Here is a 24,823-nt window from a genome sequence, read left to right as displayed (position 1 = left end):
AGGAGCTGCAGGGGTTAAACAGAGCACACCCTGGCCACACAGAGATGGGAATGTTGACCAGGAGCTGCAGGGGTTATACAGAGCACACCCTGGCCACACAGAGATGGGAATGTTGACCAGGAGCTGCAGCTGTTATACAGAGCACACCCTGGACACACAGAGATGGGAATGTTGACCAGATGCTGCTGGGGTTACACAGAGCACACCCTGGACACACAGAGACGAGAATGTTGACCAGGAGCTGCTGGGGTTCTCCAGAGCACACCCTGGGCACAAACAGAGATGGGAATGTGACCAGGAGCTGCAGGGGTTATACAGTGCACACCCTGGCCACACAGAGATGGGAATGTTGACCAGGAGTTGCAGGGGTTATACAGAGCACACCCTGGCCACACACACAGATGGGAATGTTGACCAGGAGCTGCAGGAGTTATACAGAGCACACCCTGGCCACACAGAGATGGGAATGTTGACCAGGAGCTGCAGGGGTTATACAGAGCACACCCTGGCCACACACAGATGGGAATGTTGACCAGGAGATGCAGGGGTTTTACAGAGCACATCCTGGCCACACACAGAGATGGGAATGTTAACCAGGAGCTGCAGGGGTTATACAGAGCACCCCCTGGCCACACAGAGATGGGAATGTTGACCAGGAGCTGCAGGAGTTATACAGAGCACACCCTGACCACACACAGAGATGGGAATGTTGACCAGGAGCTGCAGGGGTTATACAGAGCACAACCTGACCACACACAGAGATGGGAATGTTGACCAGGAGCCGCAGGAGTTATACAGAGCACACCCTGGCCACCCAGAGATGGGAATGTTGACCAGGAGCTGCAGGGGTTATACAGAGCACGCCCTGGCCACACAGAGATGGGAATGTTGACCAGGAGCTGCAGGGGTTATACAGAGCACACCCTGGCCACACACAGATGGGAATGTTGACCAGGAGCTGCAGGGGTTTTACAGAGCACATCCTGGCCACACACAGAGATGGGAATGTTGACCAGGAGCTGCAGGGGTTATACAGAGCACACCCTGGCCACACAGAGATGGGAATGTTGACCAGGAGCTGCAGGGGTTATACAGAGCACACCCTGGCCACACAGAGATGGGAATGTTGACCAGGAGCTGCAGGGGTTATACAGAGCACACCCTGGCCACACAGAGATGGGAATGTTGACCAGGAGCTGCAGGAGTTATACAGAGCACATCCTGGCCACACACAGAGATGGGAATGTTAACCAGGAGCTGCAGGGGTTATACAGAGCACATCCTGGCCACACACAGAGATGGGAATGTTGACCAGGAGCTGCTGGGGTTATACAGTGCACATCCTGGCCACAGAGAGTTGGGAATGTTGACCAGGAGCTGCAGGGGTTATACAGAGCGCACTCTGGCCACACAGAGATGGGAATGTTGACCAGGAGCTGCAGGGGTTAAACAGAGCACACCCTGGCCACACAGAGATGGGAATGTTGACCAGGAGCTGCTGGGGTTATACAGAGCACACCCTGGATACACTGAGATGGGAATGTTGACCAGGAGCTGCTGGGGTTATACAGAGCACACCCTGGCCACACAGATATGGGAATGTTGACCAGGAGCTGCTGGGGTTATACAGAGCACACCCTCGACATACAGACATGGGAATGTCGACCAGGAGCTGCAGGAGTTATACTGAGCACACCCTGGCCACAAAGAGATGGGAATGTTGTCCAGGAGCTGCAGGAGTTATACAGAGCACACACTGGCCACACAGAGATGGGAATGTTGACCAGGAGCTGCAGGAGTTATGCAGAGCACACCCTGACCACACACAGAGATGGGAATGTTGACCAGGAGCTGCAGGGGTTATACAGAGCGCAACCTGACCACACACAGAGATGGGAATGTTGACCAGGAGCTGCAGGAGTTATACAGAGCACACCCTGGCCACACAGAGATGGGAATGTTGACCAGGAGCTGCAGGGGTTATACAGAGCACACCCTGGCCACACAGAGATGGGAATGTTGACCAGGAGCTGCAGGGGGTATACAGAGCACACCCTGGGCACACAGAGATGGGAATGTTGACCAGGAGCTGCAGGGGTTATACAGAGCACACCCTAGCCACACAGAGATGGGAATGTTGACCAGGAGATGCAGGGGTTAGACAGAGCACATCCTGGCCACACAGAGATGGGAATGTTGACCAGGAGCTGCTGGGGTTATACAGAGCACACTCTGGCCACACAGAGATGGAAATGTTGACCAGGTGCTGCTGGGGTTATACAGAGCACATCCTGGCCACACAGAGATGGGAATGTTGACCAGGAGCTGCAGGGGTTATACAGAGCACACCCTGGACACACACAGAGATGGAATGTTGACCAGGAGCTGCAGGGGTTATACAGAGCACACCCTGGCCACACACAGATGGGAATGTTGACCAGGAGCTGCAGGGATTATACAGAGCATACCCGGCGCACACACAGATGGGAATGTTGACCAGGAGCTGCAGGGGTTATACAGAGCACACCCTGGCCACCCAGAGATGGGAATGTTGACCAGGAGCTGCAGGGGTTATACAGAGCACGCCCTGGCCACACAGAGATGGGAATGTTGACCAGGAGCTGCAGGGGTTATACAGAACACACCCTGGCCACACACAGATGGGAATGTTGACCAGGAGCTGCAGGGGTTTTACAGAGCACATCCTGGCCACACACAGAGATGGGAATGTTAACCAGGAGCTGCAGGGGTTATACAGAGCACACCCTGGCCACACAGAGATGGGAATGTTGACCAGGAGCTGCAGGAGTTATACAGAGCACACCCTGGCCACACACAGATGGGGATGTTGACCAGGAGCTGCAGGGGTTTTACAGAGCACATCCTGGCCACACACAGAGATGGGAATGTTAACCAGAAGCTGCAGGGGTTATACAGAGCACACCCTGGCCACACAGAGATGGGAATGTTGACCAGGAGCGGCAGGAGTTATACAGAGCACACCCTGACCACACACAGAGATGGGAATGTTGACCAGGAGCTGCAGGGGTTATACAGAGCACAACCTGACCACACACAGAGATGGCAATGTTGACCAGGAGCCGCAGGAGTATACAGAGCACATCCTGGCCACGCAGAGATGGGAATGTTGACCAGGAGCTGCAGGAGTTATACAGAGCACACCCTGACCACACACAGAGATGGGAATGTTGACCAGGAGCTGCAGGAGTATACAGAGCACATCCTGGCCACACAGAGATGGGAATGTTGACCAGGAGCTGCAGGAGTTATACAGAGCACACCCTGGCCACACACAGAGATGGGAATGTTGACCAGGAGCTGCTGGGGTTATACAGTGCACATCCTGGCCACAGAGAGTTGGGAATGTTGACCAGGATCTGCAGGGGTTATACAGAGCGCACTCTGGCCACACAGAGATGGGAATGTTGACCAGGAGCTGCTGGGGTTAAACAGAGCACACTCTGGCCACACAGAGATGGGAAAGTTGACCAGGAGCTGCTGGGGTTATACAGAGCACACCCTGGATACACTGAGATGGGAATGTTGACCAGGAGCTGCTGGGGTTCTACAGAGCACACCCTGGCCACACAGATATGGGAATGTTGACCAGATGCTGCTGGGGTTATACAGAGCACACCCTCGACACACAGACATGGGAATGTCGACCAGGAGCTGCAGGAGTTATACCGAGCACACCCTGGCCACACAGAGATGGGAATGTTTACCAGGAGCTGCAGGGGTTATACAGAGCACACCCTGGCCACACAGAGATGGGAATGTTGACCATGAGCTGCAGGGGTTATACAGAGCAAACCCTGGCCACACAGAGATGGGAATGTTGACCAGGAGCTGCAGGAGTTATACAGAGCACACCCTGCCCACACACAGAGATGGGAATGTTGACCAGTAGCTGCAGGAGTTATACAGAGCACACCCTGCCCACACGCAGAAATGGGAATGTTGACCAGTAGCTGCAGGGGATATACAGAGCACAACCTGGCCACACAGAGATGGGAATGTTGACCAGGAGCTGCAGGGGTTATACAGAGCGCCACCTGGCCTCACTGAGAAGGACATGTTGACCAGGAGCTGCAGGTGTTATACAGAGCACACCCTGGCCTCACAGAGATGGGAATGTTGACCAGGAAATGCAGGGGTTAGACAGAGCACATCCTGGCCACACAGAGATGCGAATGTTGACTAGACGTTGCAGCGGTTATACAGAGCACACTCTGGCCACACAGAGATGGGAATGTTGACGAGGAGCTGCAGGGGGTATACAGAGCACACCCTGGGCACACAGAGATGGGAATGTTGACCAGGAGCTGCAGGAGTTATACAGAGCGCAACCTGACCACACACAGAGATGGGAATGTTGACCAGGAGCTGCAGGAGTTATACAGAGCACACCCTGGCCACACAGAGATGGGAATGTTGACCAGGAGCTGCAGGGGTTATACAGAGCACACCCTGGCCACACAGAGATGGGAATGTTGACCAGGAGCTGCAGGGGGTATACAGAGCACACCCTGGCCACACAGAGATGGGAATGTTGACCAGGAGATGCAGGGGTTAGACAGAGCACATCCTGGCCACACAGAGATGGGAATGTTGACCAGGAGCTGCTGGGGTTATACAGAGCACACTCTGGCCACACAGAGATGGAAATGTTGACCAGGTGCTGCTGGGGTTATACAGAGCACATCCTGGCCACACAGAGATGGGAATGTTGACCAGGAGCTGCAGGGGTTATACAGAGCACACCCTCGACACACACAGAGATGGGAATGTTGACCAGGAGCTGCAGGGGTTATACAGAGCACACCCTGGCCACACACAGATGGGAATGTTGACCAGGAGCTGCAGGGATTATACAGAGCATACCCTGCGCACACACAGATGGGAATGTTGACCAGGAGCTGCAGGGGTTATACAGAGCACACCCTGGCCACCAAGAGATGGGAATGTTGACCAGGAGCTGCAGGGGTTATACAGAGCACGCCCTGGCCACACAGAGATGGGAATGTTGACCAGGAGCTGCAGGGGTTATACAGAGCACACCCTGGCCACACACAGATGGGAATGTTGACCAGGAGCTGCAGGGGTTTTACAGAGCACATCCTGGCCACACACAGAGATGGGAATGTTAACCAGGAGCTTCAGGGGTTATACAGAGCACACCCTGGCCACACAGAGATGGGAATGTTGACCAGGAGCTGCAGGAGTTATACAGAGCACACCCTGGCCACACACAGATGGGGATGTTGACCAGGAGCTGCAGGGGTTTTACAGAGCACATCCTGCCCACACACAGAGATGGGAATGTTAACCAGAAGCTGCAGGGGTTATACAGAGCACACCCTGGCCACACAGAGATGGGAATGTTGACCAGGAGCTGCAGGAGTTATACAGAGCACACCCTGACCACACACAGAGATGGGAATGTTGACCAGGAGCTGCAGGGGTTATACAGAGCACAACCTGACCACACACAGAGATGGCAATGTTGACCAGGAGCCGCAGGAGTATACAGAGCACATCCTGGCCACGCAGAGATGGGAATGTTGACCAGGAGCTGCAGGAGTTATACAGAGCACACCCTGACCACACACAGAGATGGGAATGTTGACCAGGAGCTGCAGGAGTACACAGAGCACATCCTGGCCACACAGAGATGGGAATGTTGACCAGGAGCTGCAGGAGTTATACAGAGCACACCCTGGCCACACACAGAGATGGGAATGTTGACCTGGAGCTGCTGGGGTTATACAGTGCACATCCTGGCCACAGAGAGTTGGGAATGTTGACCAGGATCTGCAGGGGTTATACAGAGCGCACTCTCGCCACACAGAGATGGGAAAGTTGACCAGGAGCTGCTGGGGTTATACAGAGCACACCCTGGATACACTGAGATGGGAATGTTGACCAGGAGCTGCTGGGGTTCTACAGAGCACACCCTGGCCACACAGATATGGGAATGTTGACCAGATGCTGCTGGGGTTATACAGAGCACACCCTCGACACACAGACATGGGAATGTCGACCAGGAGCTGCAGGAGTTATACCGAGCACACCCTGGCCACACAGAGATGGGAATGTTTACCAGGAGCTGCAGGGGTTATACAGAGCACACCCTGGCCACACAGAGATGGGAATGTTGACCATGAGCTGCAGGGGTTATACAGAGCAAACCCTGGCCACACAGAGATGGGAATGTTGACCAGGAGCTGCAGGAGTTATACAGAGCACACCCTGCCCACACACAGAGATGGGAATGTTGACCAGTAGCTGCAGGAGTTATACAGAGCACACCCTGCCCACACGCAGAAATGGGAATGTTGACCAGTAGCTGCAGGGGTTATACAGAGCACAACCTGGCCACACAGAGATGGGAATGTTGACCAGGAGCTGCAGGGGTTATACAGAGCGCCACCTGGCCTCACTGAGAAGGACATGTTGACCAGGAGCTGCAGGTGTTATACAGAGCACACCCTGGCCTCACAGAGATGGGAATGTTGACCAGGAAATGCAGGGGTTAGACAGAGCACATCCTGGCCACACAGAGATGCGAATGTTTACTAGACGTTGCAGCGGTTATACAGAGCACACTCTGGCCACACAGAGATGGGAATGTTGACGAGGAGCTGCAGGGGGTATACAGAGCACACCCTGGGCACACAGAGATGGGAATGTTGACCAGGAGCTGCAGGAGTTATACAGAGCACACCGTGGCCACACATAGATGGGAATGTTGACCAGGAGCAGGGGTTATACAGAGCACACCCTGGCTACACAGAGATGGGAATGTCGACCAGGAGATGCAGGGGTTAGACAGAGCACATCCTGGCCACACAGAGATGGGAATGTTGACCAGGAGATGCAGGGGTTAGACAGAGCACATCCTGGCCACACAGAGATGGGAATGTTGACCAGGAGCTGCTGGGGTTATACAGAGCACACTCTGGCCACACAGAGATGGAAATGTTGACCAGGTGCTGCAGGGGTTATACAGAGCACACCCTGGACACACACAGAGATGGGAATGTTGACCAGGAGCTGCAGGGGTTATACAGAGCACACCCTGGACACACACAGAGATGGGAATGTTGACCAGGAGCTGCAGGGGTTATACAGAGCACACCCTGGCCACACACAGATGGGAATGTTGACCAGGAGCTGCAGGGATTATACAGAGCATACCCTGGCCACACACAGATGGGAATGTTGACCAGGAGCTGCAGGAGTTATACAGAGCACACCCTGGCCACACAGAGATGGGAATGTTGACCAGGAGCTCAAGGGTTATACAGAGCACACCCTGGCCACACACAGATGGGAATGTTGACCAGGAGATGCAGGGGTTTTACAGAGCACATCCTGGCCACACAAAGAGATGGGAATGTTAACCAGGAGCTGCAGGGGTTATACAGAGCACCCCCTGGCCACACAGAGATGGGAATGTTGACCAGGAGCTGCAGGAGTTATACAGAGCACACCCTGACCACACACAGAGATGGGAATGTTGACCAGGAGCTGCAGCGGTTATACAGAGCACAACCTGACCACACACAGAGATAGGAATGTTGACCAGGAGCCGCAGGAGTTATACAGAGCACATCCTGGCCACACAGAGATGGGAATGTTGACCAGGAGCTGCAGGAGTTATACAGAGCACACCCTGACCACACACAGAGATGGGAATGTTGACCAGGAGCTGCAGGAGTATACAGAGCACATCCTGGCCACACAGAGATGGGAATGTTGACCAGGAGCTGCAGGAGTTATACAGAGCACACCCTGGCCACACACAGAGATGAGAATGTTGACCAGGAGCTGCAGGTGTTATACAGTGCACACACTGGCCACACAGAGATGGGAATGTTGACCAGGAGCTTCTGGGGTTACACAGTGCACACCCTGGACACACAGAGAAGGACATGTTGACCAGGAGCTGCAGGAGTTATACAGAGCACACCCTGGCCACACAGAGATGGGAATGTTGACCAGGAGCTGGGGTTATACAGAGCACATCGTGGCCACACACAGAGATGGAAATGTTAACCAGGAACTGCATGGGTAATACAGAGCACACCCTGGCCACACAGAGATGGGCATGTTGACCAGGAGCTGCAGGAGTATACAGAGCAGATCCTGGCCACACACAGAGATGGGAATGTTAACCAGGAGCTGCAGGGGTTATGCAGAGCACACCTTGGCCACACAGAGATGGGAATGTTGACCAGGAGCTGCTGGGGTTATACAGGGCACACCCTGGCCACACAGAGATGGGAATGTTGACCAGGAGCTGCAGGGGTTATACAGAGCACACCTTGGCCACACAGAGATGGGAATGTTGACCAGGAGCTGCAGGAGTTATACAGAGCACACCCTGGCCACACAGAGATGGGAATGTTTACCAGGAGCTGCAGGGATTATACAGAGCACACCCTGGCCACACAGAGATGGGAATGTTGACCATGAGCTACAGGGGTTATACAGAGCAAACCCTGGCCACACAGAGATGGGAATGTTAACCAGGAGCTGCAGGAGTTATACAGAGCACACCCTGCCCACACACAGAAATGGGAATGTTGACCAGTAGCTGCAGGGGTTATACAGAGCACAACCTGGCCCCACAGAGATGGGAATGTTGACCAGGAGCTGCAGGCGTTATACAGAGCATACCCTGGGAACACACAGCTGGGAATGTTGACCAGGAGCTGCAGGGGTTATACAGAGCACACCCTGGCCACACAGAGATGGGAATGTTGACCATGAGCTGCAGGGGTTATACCGAGCACACCCTGGCCACAAAGAGATGGGAATGTTGACCAGGAGCTGCAGGGGTTATACAGAGCACACCCTGGCCACACAGAGATGGGAATGTTGACCAGGAGCTGCAGGAGTTATACAGAGCACCCCCTGACCACACACTGAGATGGGAATTTTGACCAGGAGCTGCAGGAGTTATACAGAGCACACCCTGGCCACACACAGAGATGGGAATGTCGACCAGGAGCTACTGGGTTTATACAGAGCACACCCTGGCCACACAGAGATGGGAATGTTCACCAGGAGCTGCAGGGGTTATACAGAGCACATCCTGGCCACACAGAGATGGGAATGTTGACCAGGAGCTGCAGGGGTGATACAGAGCACACCCTGACCACACACAGAGATGGGAATGTTGACCAGGAGCTGCAGGAGTATACAGAGCACATCTTGGCCACACAGAGATGGGAATGTTGAGCAGGAGCTGCAGGAGTATACAGAGCACATCCTGGCCACACACAGAGATGCGAATGTTGACTAGGAGCTGCTGGGGTTATACAGAGCACACCCTGGCCACACACAGAGATGCGAATGTTGACCAGGAGCTGCTGGGGTTATACAGAGCACACCCTGGCCACACAGAGATGGGAATGCTCACCAGGATCTGCAGTAGTTCTACAGAACACACCCTGGCCACACACAGAGATGCGAATGTTGACCAGGAGCTGCTGGGGTGATACAGAGCACACCCTGGCCACACAGAGATGGGAATGTTGACCAGGAGCTGCAGGGATTATACAGAGCACACCCTGGCCACACAGAGATGGGAATGTTGACCAGGAGCTGCAGGGGTTATACAGAGCACACCCTGACCATACAGAGATGGGAATGTTGACCAGGAGCTGCAGAGGTTATACAGAGCACACCCTGGCCACACAGAGATGGGAATGCTCACCAGGAGCTGCAGGTGTTATACAGAGCACACACTGGCCACACAGAGATGGGAATGTTGACCAGGAGCTGCTGGGGTTACACAGAGCACACCCTGGCCACACACAGAGATGCGAATGATGACCAGGAGCTGCTGGGGTTTTACAGTGCACACCCTGGCCACACAGAGGTGGGAATGTTGACCAGGAGCTGCAGGGGTTAAACAGAGCACACCCTGGCCACACAGAGATGGGAATGTTGACCAGGAGCTGCAGGGGTTATACAGAGCACACCCTGGCCACACAGAGATGGGAATGTTGACCAGGAGCTGCAGCTGTTATACAGAGCACACCCTGGACACACAGAGATGGGAATGTTGACCAGGAGCTGCTGGGGTTACACAGAGCACACCCTGGACACACAGAGACGAGAATGTTGACCAGGAGCTGCTGGGGTTATACAGAGCACACCCTGGGCACAAACAGAGATGGGAATGTGACCAGGAGCTGCAGGGGTTATACAGTGCACACCCTGGCCACACAGAGATGGGAATGTTGACCAGGAGTTGCAGGGGTTATACAGAGCACACCCTGGCCACACACACAGATGGGAATGTTGACCAGGAGCTGCAGGAGTTATACAGAGCACACCCTGGCCACACAGAGATGGGAATGTTGACCAGGAGCTGCAGGGGTTATACAGAGCACACCCTGGCCACACACAGATGGGAATGTTGACCAGGAGATGCAGGGGTTTTACAGAGCACATCCTGGCCACACACAGAGATGGGAATGTTAACCAGGAGCTGCAGGGGTTATACAGAGCACCCCCTGGCCACACAGAGATGGGAATGTTGACCAGGAGCTGCAGGAGTTATACAGAGCACACCCTGACCACACACAGAGATGGGAATGTTGACCAGGAGCTGCAGGGGTTATACAGAGCACAACCTGACCACACACAGAGATGGGAATGTTGACCAGGAGCCGCAGGAGTTATACAGAGCACATCCTGGCCACACAGAGATGGGAATGTTGACCAGGAGCTGCAGGAGTTATACAGAGCACACCCTGACCACACACAGAGATGGGAATGTTGACCAGGAGCTGCAGGAGTATACAGAGCACATCCTGGCCACACAGAGATGGGAATGTTGACCAGGAGCTGCAGGAGTTATACAGAGCACACCCTGGCCACACACAGAGATGGGAATGTTGACCAGGAGCTGCTGGGGTTATACAGTGCACATCCTGGCCACAGAGAGTTGGGAATGTTGACCAGGATCTGCAGGGGTTATACAGAGCGCACTCTGGCCACACAGAGATGGGAATATTGACCAGGAGCTGGTGGGGTTAAACAGAGCACACTCTGGCCACACAGAGATGGGAATGTTGACCAGGAGCTGCTGGGGTTATACAGAGCACACCCTGGATACACTGAGATGGGAATGTTGACCAGGAGCTGCTGGGGTTATACAGAGCACACCCTCGACACACAGACATGGGAATGTCGACCAGGAGTTGCAGGAGTTATACCGAGCACACCCTGGTCACACAGAGATGGGAATGTTGACCAGGATCTGCGGGGGTTATACAGAGCACACCCTGGCCACAGAGAGATGAGAATGTTGACCAGGAGCTGCAGGTGTTATACAGTGCACACACTGGCCAGACAGAGATGGGAATGTTGACCAGGAGCTTCTGGGGTTACACAGTGCACACCCTGGACACACAGAGAAGGACATGTTGACCAGGAGCTGCAGGAATTATACAGAGCACACCCTGGCCACACAGAGATGGGAATGTTGACCAGGAGCTGGGGTTATACAGAGCACATCGTGGCCACACACACAGATGGAAATGTTAACCAGGAACTGCATGGGTAATACAGAGCACACCCTGGCCACACAGAGATGGGCATGTTGACCAGGAGCTGCAGGAGTATACAGAGCAAATCCTGGCCACACACAGAGATGGGAATGTTAACCAGGAGCTGCAGGGGTTATACAGAGCACCCCCTGGCCACACAGAGATGGGAATGTTGACCAGGAGCTGCAGGGGTTATACAGAGCACACCTTGGCCACACAGAGATGGGAATGTTGACCAGGAGCTGCAGGAGTTATACAGAGCACACCCTGGCCACACAGAGATGGGAATGTTTACCAGCAGCTGCAGGGGTTATACAGAGCACACCCTGGCCACACAGAGATGGGAATGTTGACCATGAGCTACAGGGGTTATACAGAGCAAACCCTGGCCACACAGAGATGGGAATGTTGACCAGGAGCTGCAGGAGTTATACAGAGCACACCCTGCCCACACACAGAGATGGGAATGTTAACCAGGAGCTGCAGGAGTTATAAAGAGCACACCCTGCCCACACACAGAAATGGGAATGTTGACCAGTAGCTGCAGGGGTTATACAGAGCACAACCTGGCCACACAGAGATGGGAATGTTGACCAGGAGCTGCAGGCGTTATACAGAGCATACCCTGGGAACACGCAGCTGGGAATGTTGACCAGGAGCTGCAGGGGTTATACAGAGCACACCCTGGCCACACACAGATGGGAATGTTGACCAGGAGATGCAGGGGTTTTACAGAGCACATCCTGGCCACACACAGAGATGGGAATGTTAACCAGGAGCTGCAGGGGTTATACAGAGCACCCCCTGGCCACACAGAGATGGGAATGTTGACCAGGAGCTGCAGGAGTTATACAGAGCACACCCTGACCACACACAGAGATGGGAATGTTGACCAGGAGCTGCAGGGGTTATACAGAGCACAACCTGACCACACACAGAGATGGGAATGTTGACCAGGAGCCGCAGGAGTTATACAGAGCACATCCTGGCCACACAGAGATGGGAATGTAGACCAGGAGCTGCAGGAGTTATACAGAGCACACCCTGACCACACACAGAGATGGGAATGTTGACCAGGAGCTGCAGGAGTATACAGAGCACATCCTGGCCACACAGAGATGGGAATGTTGACCAGGAGCTGCAGGAGTTATACAGAGCACACCCTGGCCACACACAGAGATGGGAATGTTGACCAGGAGCTGCTGGGGTTATACAGTGCACATCCTGGCCACAGAGAGTTGGGAATGTTGACCAGGATCTGCAGGGGTTATACAGAGCGCACTCTGGCCACACAGAGATGGGAATATTGACCAGGAGCTGCTGGGGTTAAACAGAGCACACTCTGGCCACACAGAGATGGGAATGTTGACCAGGAGCTGCTGGGGTTATACAGAGCACACCCTGGATACACTGAGATGGGAATGTTGACCAGGAGCTGCTGGGGTTATACAGAGCACACCCTCGACACACAGACATGGGAATGTCGACCAGGAGTTGCAGGAGTTATACTGAGCACACCCTGGTCACACAGAGATGGGAATGTTGACCAGGAGCTGCGGGGGTTATACAGAGCACACCCTGGCCACAGAGAGATGAGAATGTTGACCAGGAGCTGCAGGTGTTATACAGTGCACACACTGGCCAGACAGAGATGGGAATGTTGACCAGGAGCTTCTGGGGTTACACAGTGCACACCCTGGACACACAGAGAAGGACATGTTGACCAGGAGCTGCAGGAATTATACAGAGCACACCCTGGCCTCACAGAGATGGGAATGTTGACCAGGAGCTGGGGTTATACAGAGCACATCGTGGCCACACACAGAGATGGAAATGTTAACCAGGAACTGCATGGGTAATACAGAGCACACCCTGGCCACACAGAGATGGGCATGTTGACCAGGAGCTGCAGGAGTATACAGAGCAGATCCTGGCCACACACAGAGATGGGAATGTTAACCAGGAGCTGCAGGGGTTATGCAGAGCACACCTTGGCCACACAGAGATGGGAATGTTGACCAGGAGCTGCTGGGGTTATACAGGGCACACCCTGGCCACACAGAGATGGGAATGTTGACCAGGAGCTGCAGGGGTTATACAGAGCACACCTTGGCCACACAGAGATGGGAATGTTGACCAGGATCTGCAGGAGTTATACAGAGCACACCCTGGCCACACAGAGATGGGAATGTTTACCAGCAGCTGCAGGGGTTATACAGAGCACACCCTGGCCACACAGAGATGGGAATGTTGACCATGAGCTACAGGGGTTATACAGAGCAAACCCTGGCCACACAGAGTTGGGAATGTTGACCAGGAGCTGCAGGAGTTATACAGAGCACACCCTGCCCACACACAGAGATGGGAATGTTAACCAGGAGCTGCAGGAGTTATACAGAGCACACCCTGCCCACACACAGAAATGGGAATGTTGACCAGTAGCTGCAGGGGTTATACAGAGCACAACCTGGCCACACAGAGATGGGAATGTTGACCAGGAGCTGCAGGCGTTATACAGAGCATACCCTGGGAACACGCAGCTGGGAATGTTGACCAGGAGCTGCAGGGGTTATACAGAGCACACCCTGGCCACACAGAGATGGGAATGTTGACCATGAGCTGCAGGGGTTATACCGAGCACACCCTGGCCACAAAGAGATGGGAATGTTGACCAGGAGCTGCAGGGGTTATACAGAGCACACCCTGGCCACACAGAGATGGGAATGTTGACCAGGAGCTGCAGGAGTTATACAGAGCACCCCCTGACCACACACTGAGATGGGAATTTTGACCAGGAGCTGCAGGAGTTATACAGAGCACACCCTGGCCACACACAGAGATGGGAATGTCGACCAGGAGCTACTGGGTTTATACAGAGCACACCCTGGCCACACAGAGATGGGAATGTTCACCAGGAGCTGCAGGGGTTATACAGAGCACATCCTGGCCACACAGAGATGGGAATGCTCACCAGGAGCTGCAGGTGTTATACAGAGCACACACTGGCCACACAGAGATGGGAATGTTGACCAGGAGCTGCTGGGGTTACACAGAGCACACCCTGGCCACACACAGAGATGCGAATGTTGACCAGGAGCTGCTGGGGTTTTACAGTGCACACCCTGGCCACACAGAGATGGGAATGTTGACCAGGAGCTGCAGGGGTTAAACAGAGCACACCCTGGCCACACAGAGATGGGAATGTTGACCAGGAGCTGCAGGGGTTATACAGAGCACACCCAGGCCACACAGAGATGGGAATGTTGACCAGGAGCTGCAGCTGTTATACAGAGCACACCCTGGCCACACAGAGATGGGAATGTTGACCAGGAGCTGCTGGGGTTACACAGAGCACACCCTGGACACACAGAGACGAGAATGTTGACCAGGAGCTGCTGGGGTTATACAGAGCACACCCTGGGCACAAACAGAGATGGGAATGTGACCAGGAGCTGCAGGGGTTATACAGTGCACACCCTGGCCACACAGAGATGGGAATGTTGACCAGGAGTTGCAGGGGTTATACAGAGCACACCCTGGCCACACACACAGATGGGAATGTTGACCAGGAGCTGCAGGGGATATACAGAGCACATCCTGGCCACATAGAGATGGTAATGTTGACCAGGAGCAGGGGTTATACAGAGCACACCCTGGCCACACAGAGATGGGAATCTTGACCAGGAGCTGCAGGGGTTATACAGAGCACACCCTGGCCACACAGAGATGGGAATGTCGACCAGGAGCTGCAGGGATTATACAGAGCACACCCTGGCCACACAGAGATGGGAATGTTGACCAGGAGCTGCAGGAGTTATACAGAGCATTGCCTGGCCACACACAGAGATGGGAATGTTAACCAGGAGCTGCAGGAGTTATACAGAGCACACCCTGGCCACACAGAGATGGGAATGTTGACCAGGAGCTGCAGGGGTATACAGAGCACATCCTGGCCACACACAGAGATGGGAATGTTGACCAGGAGCTGCTGGGGTTATACAGAGCACACCCTCGACACACAGACATGGGAATGTCGACCAGGAGTTGCAGGAGTTATACTGAGCACACCCTGGTCACACAGAGATGGGAATGTTGACCAGGAGCTGCGGGGGTTATACAGAGCACACCCTGGCCACAGAGAGATGAGAATGTTGACCAGGAGCTGCAGGTGTTATACAGTGCACACACTGGCCAGACAGAGATGGGAATGTTGACCAGGAGCTTCTGGGGTTACACAGTGCACACCCTGGACACACAGAGAAGGACATGTTGACCAGGAGCTGCAGGAATTATACAGAGCACACCCTGGCCTCACAGAGATGGGAATGTTGACCAGGAGCTGGGGTTATACAGAGCACATCGTGGCCACACACAGAGATGGAAATGTTAACCAGGAACTGCATGGGTAATACAGAGCACACCCTGGCCACACAGAGATGGGCATGTTGACCAGGAGCTGCAGGAGTATACAGAGCAGATCCTGGCCACACACAGAGATGGGAATGTTAACCAGGAGCTGCAGGGGTTATGCAGAGCACACCTTGGCCACACAGAGATGGGAATGTTGACCAGGAGCTGCTGGGGTTATACAGGGCACACCCTGGCCACACAGAGATGGGAATGTTGACCAGGAGCTGCAGGGGTTATACAGAGCACACCTTGGCCACACAGAGATGGGAATGTTGACCAGGATCTGCAGGAGTTATACAGAGCACACCCTGGCCACACAGAGATGGGAATGTTTACCAGCAGCTGCAGGGGTTATACAGAGCACACCCTGGCCACACAGAGATGGGAATGTTGACCATGAGCTACAGGGGTTATACAGAGCAAACCCTGGCCACACAGAGATGGGAATGTTGACCAGGAGCTGCAGGAGTTATACAGAGCACACCCTGCCCACACACAGAAATGGGAATGTTGACCAGTAGCTGCAGGGGTTATACAGAGCACAACCTGGCCACACAGAGATGGGAATGTTGACCAGGAGCTGCAGGCGTTATACAGAGCATACCCTGGGAACACGCAGCTGGGAATGTTGACCAGGAGCTGCAGGGGTTATACAGAGCACACCCTGGCCACACAGAGATGGGAATGTTGACCATGAGCTGCAGGGGTTATACCGAGCACACCCTGGCCACAAAGAGATGGGAATGTTGACCAGGAGCTGCAGGGGTTATACAGAGCACACCCTGGCCACACAGAGATGGGAATGTTGACCAGGAGCTGCAGGAGTTATACAGAGCACCCCCTGACCACACACTGAGATGGGAATTTTGACCAGGAGCTGCAGGAGTTATACAGAGCACACCCTGGCCACACACAGAGATGGGAATGTCGACCAGGAGCTACTGGGTTTATACAGAGCACACCCTGGCCACACAGAGATGGGAATGTTCACCAGGAGCTGCAGGGGTTATACAGAGCACATCCTGGCCACACAGAGATGGGAATGTTGACCAGGAGCTGCAGGGGTGATACAGAGCACACCCTGACCACACACAGAGATGGGAATGTTGACCAGGAGCTGCAGGAGTATACAGAGCACATCTTGGCCACACAGAGATGGGAATGTTGAGCAGGAGCTGCAGGAGTATACAGAGCACATCCTGGCCACACACAGAGATGCGAACGTTGACCAGGAGCTGCTGGGGTTATACAGAGCACACCCTGGCCACACACAGAGATGCGAATGTTGACCAGGAGCTGCTGGGGTTATACAGAGCACACCCTGGCCACACAGAGATGGGAATGCTCACCAGGAGCTCCAGTAGTTCTACAGAACACACCCTGGCCACACACAGAGATGCGAATGTTGACCAGGAGCTGCTGGGGTGATACAGAGCACACCCTGGCCACACAGAGATGGGAATGTTGACCAGGAGCTGCAGGGATTATACAGAGCACACCCTGGCCACACAGAGATGGGAATGTTGACCAGGAGCTGCAGGGGTTATACAGAGCACACCCTGACCACACAGAGATGGGAATGTTGACCAGGAGCTGCAGAGGTTATACAGAGCACACCCTGGCCACACAGAGATGGGAATGCTCACCAGGAGCTGCAGGTGTTATACAGAGCACACACTGGCCACACAGAGATGGGAATGTTGACCAGGAGCTGCTGGGGTTACACAGAGCACACCCTGGCCACACACAGAGATGCGAATGTTGACCAGGAGCTGCTGGGGTTTTACAGTGCACACCCTGGCCACACAGAGATGGGAATGTTGACCAGGAGCTGCAGGGGTTAAACAGAGCACACCCTGGCCACACAGAGATGGGAATGTTGACCAGGAGCTGCAGGGGTTATACAGAGCACACCCAGGCCACACAGAGATGGGAATGTTGACCAGGAGCTGCAGCTGTTATACAGAGCACACCCTGGCCACACAGAGATGGGAATGTTGACCAGGAGCTGCTGGGGTTACACAGAGCACACCCTGGACACACAGAGACGAGAATGTTGACCAGGAGCTGCTGGGGTTATACAGAGCACACCCTGGGCACAAACAGAGATGGGAATGTGACCAGGAGCTGCAGGGGTTATACAGTGCACACCCTGGCCACACAGAGATGGGAATGTTGACCAGGAGTTGCAGGGGTTATACAGAGCACACCCTGGCCACACACACAGATGGGAATGTTGACCAGGAGCTGCAGGGGATATACAGAGCACATCCTGGCCACATAGAGATGGTAATGTTGACCAGGAGCAGGGGTTATACAGAGCACACCCTGGCCACACAGAGATGGGAATCTTGACCAGGAGCTGCAGGGGTTATACAGAGCACACCCTGGCCACACAGAGATGGGAATGTCGACCAGGAGCTGCAGGGATTATACAGAGCACACCCTGGCCACACAGAGATGGGAATGTTGACCAGGAGCTGCAGGAGTTATACAGAGCATTGCCTGGCCACACACAGAGATGGGAATGTTAACCAGGAGCTGCAGGAGTTATACAGAGCACACCCTGGCCACACAGAGATGGGAATGTTGACCAGGAGCTGCAGGGGTATACAGAGCACATCCTGGCCACACACAGAGATGGGAATGTTGACCAGGAGCTGCAGGGGTTATACAGAGCACACCCTGGCCTCACAAAGATGGGAATGTTCACCAGGAGCTGCAGGGGTTATACAGAGCACACCCTGGCCACACAGAGATGGGAATGTTTACCAGGAGCTGCTGGAGTATACAGAGCACATCCTGGCCACACAGAGATGGGAATGTTGACCAGGTGCTACAGGAGTATACAGAGCACATCCTGGCCACACAGAGATGGGAATGTTCACCAGGAGCTGCAGGGGATATACAGAGCACACCCTAGCCACACAGAGATGGGAATGTTGACCAGGAGTTGCAGTGGTTATACAGTGCACACCCTGCCCACACACAGAAATGGGAATGTTGACCAGGAGCTGCAGGAGTTGTACAGAGCACAACATGGCCACACAGAGATGGGAATGTTGACCAGGAGCTGCAGGAGTTATACAGAGCATACCCTGGGCACACACAGATGGGAATGTTGACCAGGAGCTGCAGGGGTTATACAGAGCACCACCTGGCCTCACAGAGAAGGACTAGTTGACCAGGAGCTGCAGGAGATATACAGAGCACACCCTAGCCACACAGAGATGGGAATGTTGACCAGGAGCTGCAGGGGTTATACAGAGCACACCCTGGCCACACAGAGATGGGAATGTTGACCAGGAGCTGCAGGGGTTATACAGAGCACACCCTGGCCACACACAGATGGGAATGTTGACCAGGAGCTGCTGGGGTTATACAGAGCACACCCTGGCCACACAGAGATGGGAATGTTGACCAGGAGATGCAGGAGTTATACAGAGCACATCCTGGCCACACATAGAGATGGGAATGTTAACCAGGAGCTGCAGCGGTTATACAGAGCACACGCTGGCCACACAGAGATGGAAATGTTGACCAGGAGCTGCAGGAGTTATACAGAGCACACCCTGACCACACAGAGATGGGAATGTTGACCAGGAGCTACTGGGATTATACAGTGCACATCCTTGCCACACAGAGATGGGAATGTTGACCAGGAGCTGCAGGGGTTATACAGAGCACACCCTGGCCACACAGAGATGGGAATGTTGACCAGTAGCTGCAGGAGTTTCCAGAGCACACCCTGACCACGCACAGAGATGGGAATGTTGACCAGGAGCTGCAGGAGTATTCAGAGCACATCCTGGCCACACAGAGATGGGAATGTTGACCAGGAGCTGCAGGAGTTATACAGAGCACACCCTGGCCACACACAGAGATGGGAATGTTGACCAGGAGCTGCTGGGGTTATACAGTGAACATCCTGGCCACACAGAGATGGGAATGTTGACCAGGAGCTGCAGGGGTTATACAGAGCACACCCGGGACACGCAGAGATGGGAATGTTGACCAGGATCTGCAGGGATTAAACAGAGCACACCCTGGCCACACAGTGATGGGTATGTTGACCAGGAGCTTCCGGGGTTATACAGAGCACACCCTGGATACACAGAGATGGGAATGTTGACCAGGATCTGCTGGGGTTATACAGTGCACATCCTGGCCACACAGAGATGGGAATGTTGACCAGGAGCTGCAGGGGTTATACAGAGCACACCCTGGCCACACAGAGATGGGAATGTTGACCAGGAGCTGCTGGGGTTATACAGAGCACACCCTGGCCACACAGAGGTGGAAATGTTGACCAGGAGTTGCAGCGGTTATACAGAACACACCCTGGCCACACAGAGATGGGAATGTTGACCAGGGGTTGCAGGGGTTATACAGAGCACACCCTGGCCACACACACAGATGGGAATGTTGACCAGGAGCTGCAGGGGATATACAGAGCACATCCTGGCCACATAGAGATGGGAATGTTGACCAGGAGCTGCAGGGGTTATACAGAGCACATCCTGTCCACACAGATGGGAATGTTGACCAGGAGCTGCAGGAGTTATACAGAGCACATCCTGGCCACACACAGAGATGGTAATGTTGACCAGGAGCAGGGGTTATACAGAGCACACCCTGGCCACACAGAGATGGGAATCTTGACCAGGAGCTGCAGGGGTTATACAGAGCACACCCTGGCCACACAGAGATGGGAATGTCGACCAGGAGCTGCAGGGATTATACAGAGCACACCCTGGCCACACAGAGATAGGAATGTTGACCAGGAGCTGCAGGAGTTATACAGAGCATTGCCTGGCCACACACAGAGATGGGAATGTTAACCAGGAGCTGCAGGAGTTATACAGAGCACACCCTGGCCACACAGAGATGGGAATGTTGACCAGGAGCTGCAGGGGTATACAGAGCACATCCTGGCCACACACAGAGATGGGAATGTTGACCAGGAGCTGCAGGGGTTATACAGAGCTCACCCTGGCCTCACAAAGATGGGAATGTTCACCAGGAGCTGCAGGGGTTATACAGAGCACACCCTGGCCACACAGAGATGGGAATGTTTACCAGGAGCTGCTGGAGTATACAGAGCACATCCTGGCCACACAGAGATGGGAATGTTGACCAGGTGCTACAGGAGTATACAGAGCACATCCTGGCCACACAGAGTTGGGAATGTTCACCAGGAGCTGCAGGGGATATACAGAGCACACCCTAGCCACACAGAGATGGGAATGTTGACCAGGAGCTGCAGTGGTTATACAGTGCACACCCTGCCCACACACAGAAATGGGAATGTTGACCAGGAGCTGCAGGAGTTGTACAGAGCACAACATGGCCACACAGAGATGGGAATGTTGACCAGGAGCTTCAGGAGTTATACAGAGCATACCCTGGGCACACACAGATGGGAATGTTGACCAGGAGCTGCAGGGGTTATACAGAGCACCACCTGGCCTCACAGAGAAGGACTAGTTGACCAGGAGCTGCAGGAGATATACAGAGCACACCCTAGCCACACAGAGATGGGAATGTTGACCAGGAGCTGCAGGGGTTATACAGAGCACACCCTGGCCACACAGAGATGGGAATGTTGACCAGGAGCTGCAGGGGTTATACAGAGCACACCCTGGCCACACACAGATGGGAATGTTGACCAGGAGCTGCTGGGGTTATACAGAGCACACCCTGGCCACACAGAGATGGGAATGTTGACCAGGAGATGCAGGAGTTATACAGAGCACATCCTGGCCACACATAGAGATGGGAATGTTAACCAGGAGCTGCAGCGGTTATACAGAGCACACGCTGGCCACACAGAGATGGAAATGTTGACCAGGAGCTGCAGGAGTTATACAGAGCACACCCTGACCACACAGAGATGGGAATGTTGACCAGGAGCTACTGGGATTATACAGTGCACATCCTTGCCACACAGAGATGGGAATGTTGACCAGGAGCTGCAGGGGTTATACAGAGCACACCCTGGCCACACAGAGATGGGAATGTTGACCAGTAGCTGCAGGAGTTTCCAGAGCACACCCTGACCACGCACAGAGATGGGAATGTTGACCAGGAGCTGCAGGAGTATTCAGAGCACATCCTGGCCACACAGAGATGGGAATGATGACCAGGAGCTGCAGGAGTTATACAGAGCACACCCTGGCCACACACAGAGATGGGAATGTTGACCAGGAGCTGCTGGGGTTATACAGTGAACATCCTGGCCACACAGAGATGGGAATGTTGACCAGGAGCTGCAGGGGTTATACAGAGCACACCCGGGACACGCAGAGATGGGAATGTTGACCAGGATCTGCAGGGATTAAACAGAGCACACCCTGGCCACACAGTGATGGGTATGTTGACCAGGAGCTTCCGGGGTTATACAGAGCACACCCTGGATACACAGAGATGGGAATGTTGACCAGGATCTGCTGGGGTTATACAGTGCACATCCTGGCCACACAGAGATGGGAATGTTGACCAGGAGCTGCAGGGGTTATACAGAGCACACCCTGGCCACACAGAGATGGGAATGTTGACCAGGAGCTGCTGGGGTTATACAGAGCACACCCTGGCCACACAGAGGTGGAAATGTTGACCAGGAGTTGCAGCGGTTATACAGAACACACCCTGGCCACACAGAGATGGGAATGTTGACCAGGAGCTACAGGGGTTATACAGAGCACACCCTGGCCACACAGAGATGGGAATGTTGACCAGGAGCTGCAGGAGTTATACAGAGCACATCCTGGCCACACACACAGATGGAAATATTGACCAGGAGCTGCAGGGGTGATACAGAGCACACCCTGGCCACAGAGATGGGAATGTTGACCAGGAGCTGCAGGAGATATACAGAGCACACCCTGGACACACACACAGATGGGAATGTTGACTAGGAGCTTCAGGGGTTATACAGAGCACAACCTGGCCACACAGAGATGGGAATGTTGACCTGGAGCTGCAGGAGTTATACAGAGCACACCCTGGCCACACAGAGATGGGAATGTTGACCAGGAGCTGGGGTTATACAGAGCACATCCTGGCCACACACAGAGATGGAAATGTTAACCAGGAACTGCAGGGGTAATACAGAGCACACCCTGGCCACACAGAGATGGGCATGTTGACCAGGAGCTGCAGGAGTATACAGAGCAGATCCTGGCCACACACAGAGATGGGAATGTTAACCAGGAGCTGCAGGGGTTATGCAGAGCACACCTTGGCCACACAGAGATGGGAATGTTGACCAGGAGCTGCTGGGGTTATACAGGGCACACCCTGGCCACACAGAGATGGGAATGTTGACCAGGAGCTGCAGGGGTTATACAGAGCACACCCTGGCCACACAGAGATGGGAATGTTGACCAGGAGCTGCAGGGGTTATACAGAGCACACCCTGACCACACAGAGATGGGAATGTTGACCAGGAGCTGCAGAGGTTATACAGAGCACACCCTGGCCTCACTGAGAAGGACATGTATACCAGGAGCTGCAGGAGTTATACAGAGCACACCCTGGCCACACAGAGATGGGAATGTCGACCAGGAGCTGCAGGGATTATACAGAGCACACCCTGGCCACACAGAGATGGGAATGTTGACCAGGAGCTGCAGAGGTTATACAGAGCACACCCTGGCCACACAGAGATGGGAACGCTCACCAGGAGCTGCAGGTGTTATACAGAGCACACACTGGCCACACAGAGATGGGAATGTTGACCAGGAGCTGCTGGGGTTACACAGAGCACACCCTGGCCACACACAGAGATGAGAATGTTGACCAGGAGCTGCCGGGGTTTTACAGTGCACACCCTGGCCACACAGAGATGGGAATGTTGAACAGGAGCTGCAGGGGTTAAACAGAGCACACCCTGGCCACACAGAGATGGGAATGTTGACCAGGAGCTGCAGGGGTTATACAGAGCACACCCTGGCCACACAGAGATGGGAATGTTGACCAGGAGCTGCAGCTGTTATACAGAGCACACCCTGGCCACACAGAGATGGGAATGTTGACCAGGAGCTGCTGGGGCTACACAGAGCACACCCTGGACACACAGAGACGGGAATGTTGACCAGGAGCTGCTGGGGTTATACAGAGCACACCCTGGCCACACACACAGATGGGAATGTTGACCAGGAGCTGCAGGGGATATACAGAGCACATCCTGGCCACATAGAGATGGGAATGTTGACCAGGAGCTGCAGGGGTTATACAGAGCACATCCTGTCCACACAGATGGGAATGTTAACCAGGAGCTGCAGGAGTTATACAGAGCACATCCTGGCCACACACAGAGATGGTAATGTTGACCAGGAGCAGGGGTTATACAGAGCACACCCTGGCCACACAGAGATGGGAATCTTGACCAGGAGCTGCAGGGGTTATACAGAGCACACCCTGGCCACACAGAGATGGGAATGTCGACCAGGAGCTGCAGGGATTATACAGAGCACACCCTGGCCACACAGAGATGGGAATGTTGACCAGGAGCTGCAGGAGTTATACAGAGCATTGCCTGGCCACACACAGAGATGGGAACGTTAACCAGGAGCTGCAGGAGTTATACAGAGCACACCCTGGCCACACAGAGATGGGAATGTTGACCAGGAGCTGCAGGGGTTATACAGAGCACACCCTGGCCTCACAAAGATGGGAATGTTCACCAGGAGCTGCAGGGGTTATACAGAGCACACCCTGGCCATACAGAGATGGGAATGTTTAACAGGAGCTGCTGGAGTATACAGAGCACATCCTGGCCACACAGAGATGGGAATGTTGACCAGGTGCTACAGGAGTAT

This window comes from Scyliorhinus torazame, chromosome 5 (genome assembly GCF_047496885.1).
Source record: "Scyliorhinus torazame isolate Kashiwa2021f chromosome 5, sScyTor2.1, whole genome shotgun sequence".
Lineage (NCBI taxonomy): Eukaryota > Metazoa > Chordata > Chondrichthyes > Carcharhiniformes > Scyliorhinidae > Scyliorhinus > Scyliorhinus torazame.
This window is presented reverse-complemented; position numbering follows the sequence as displayed.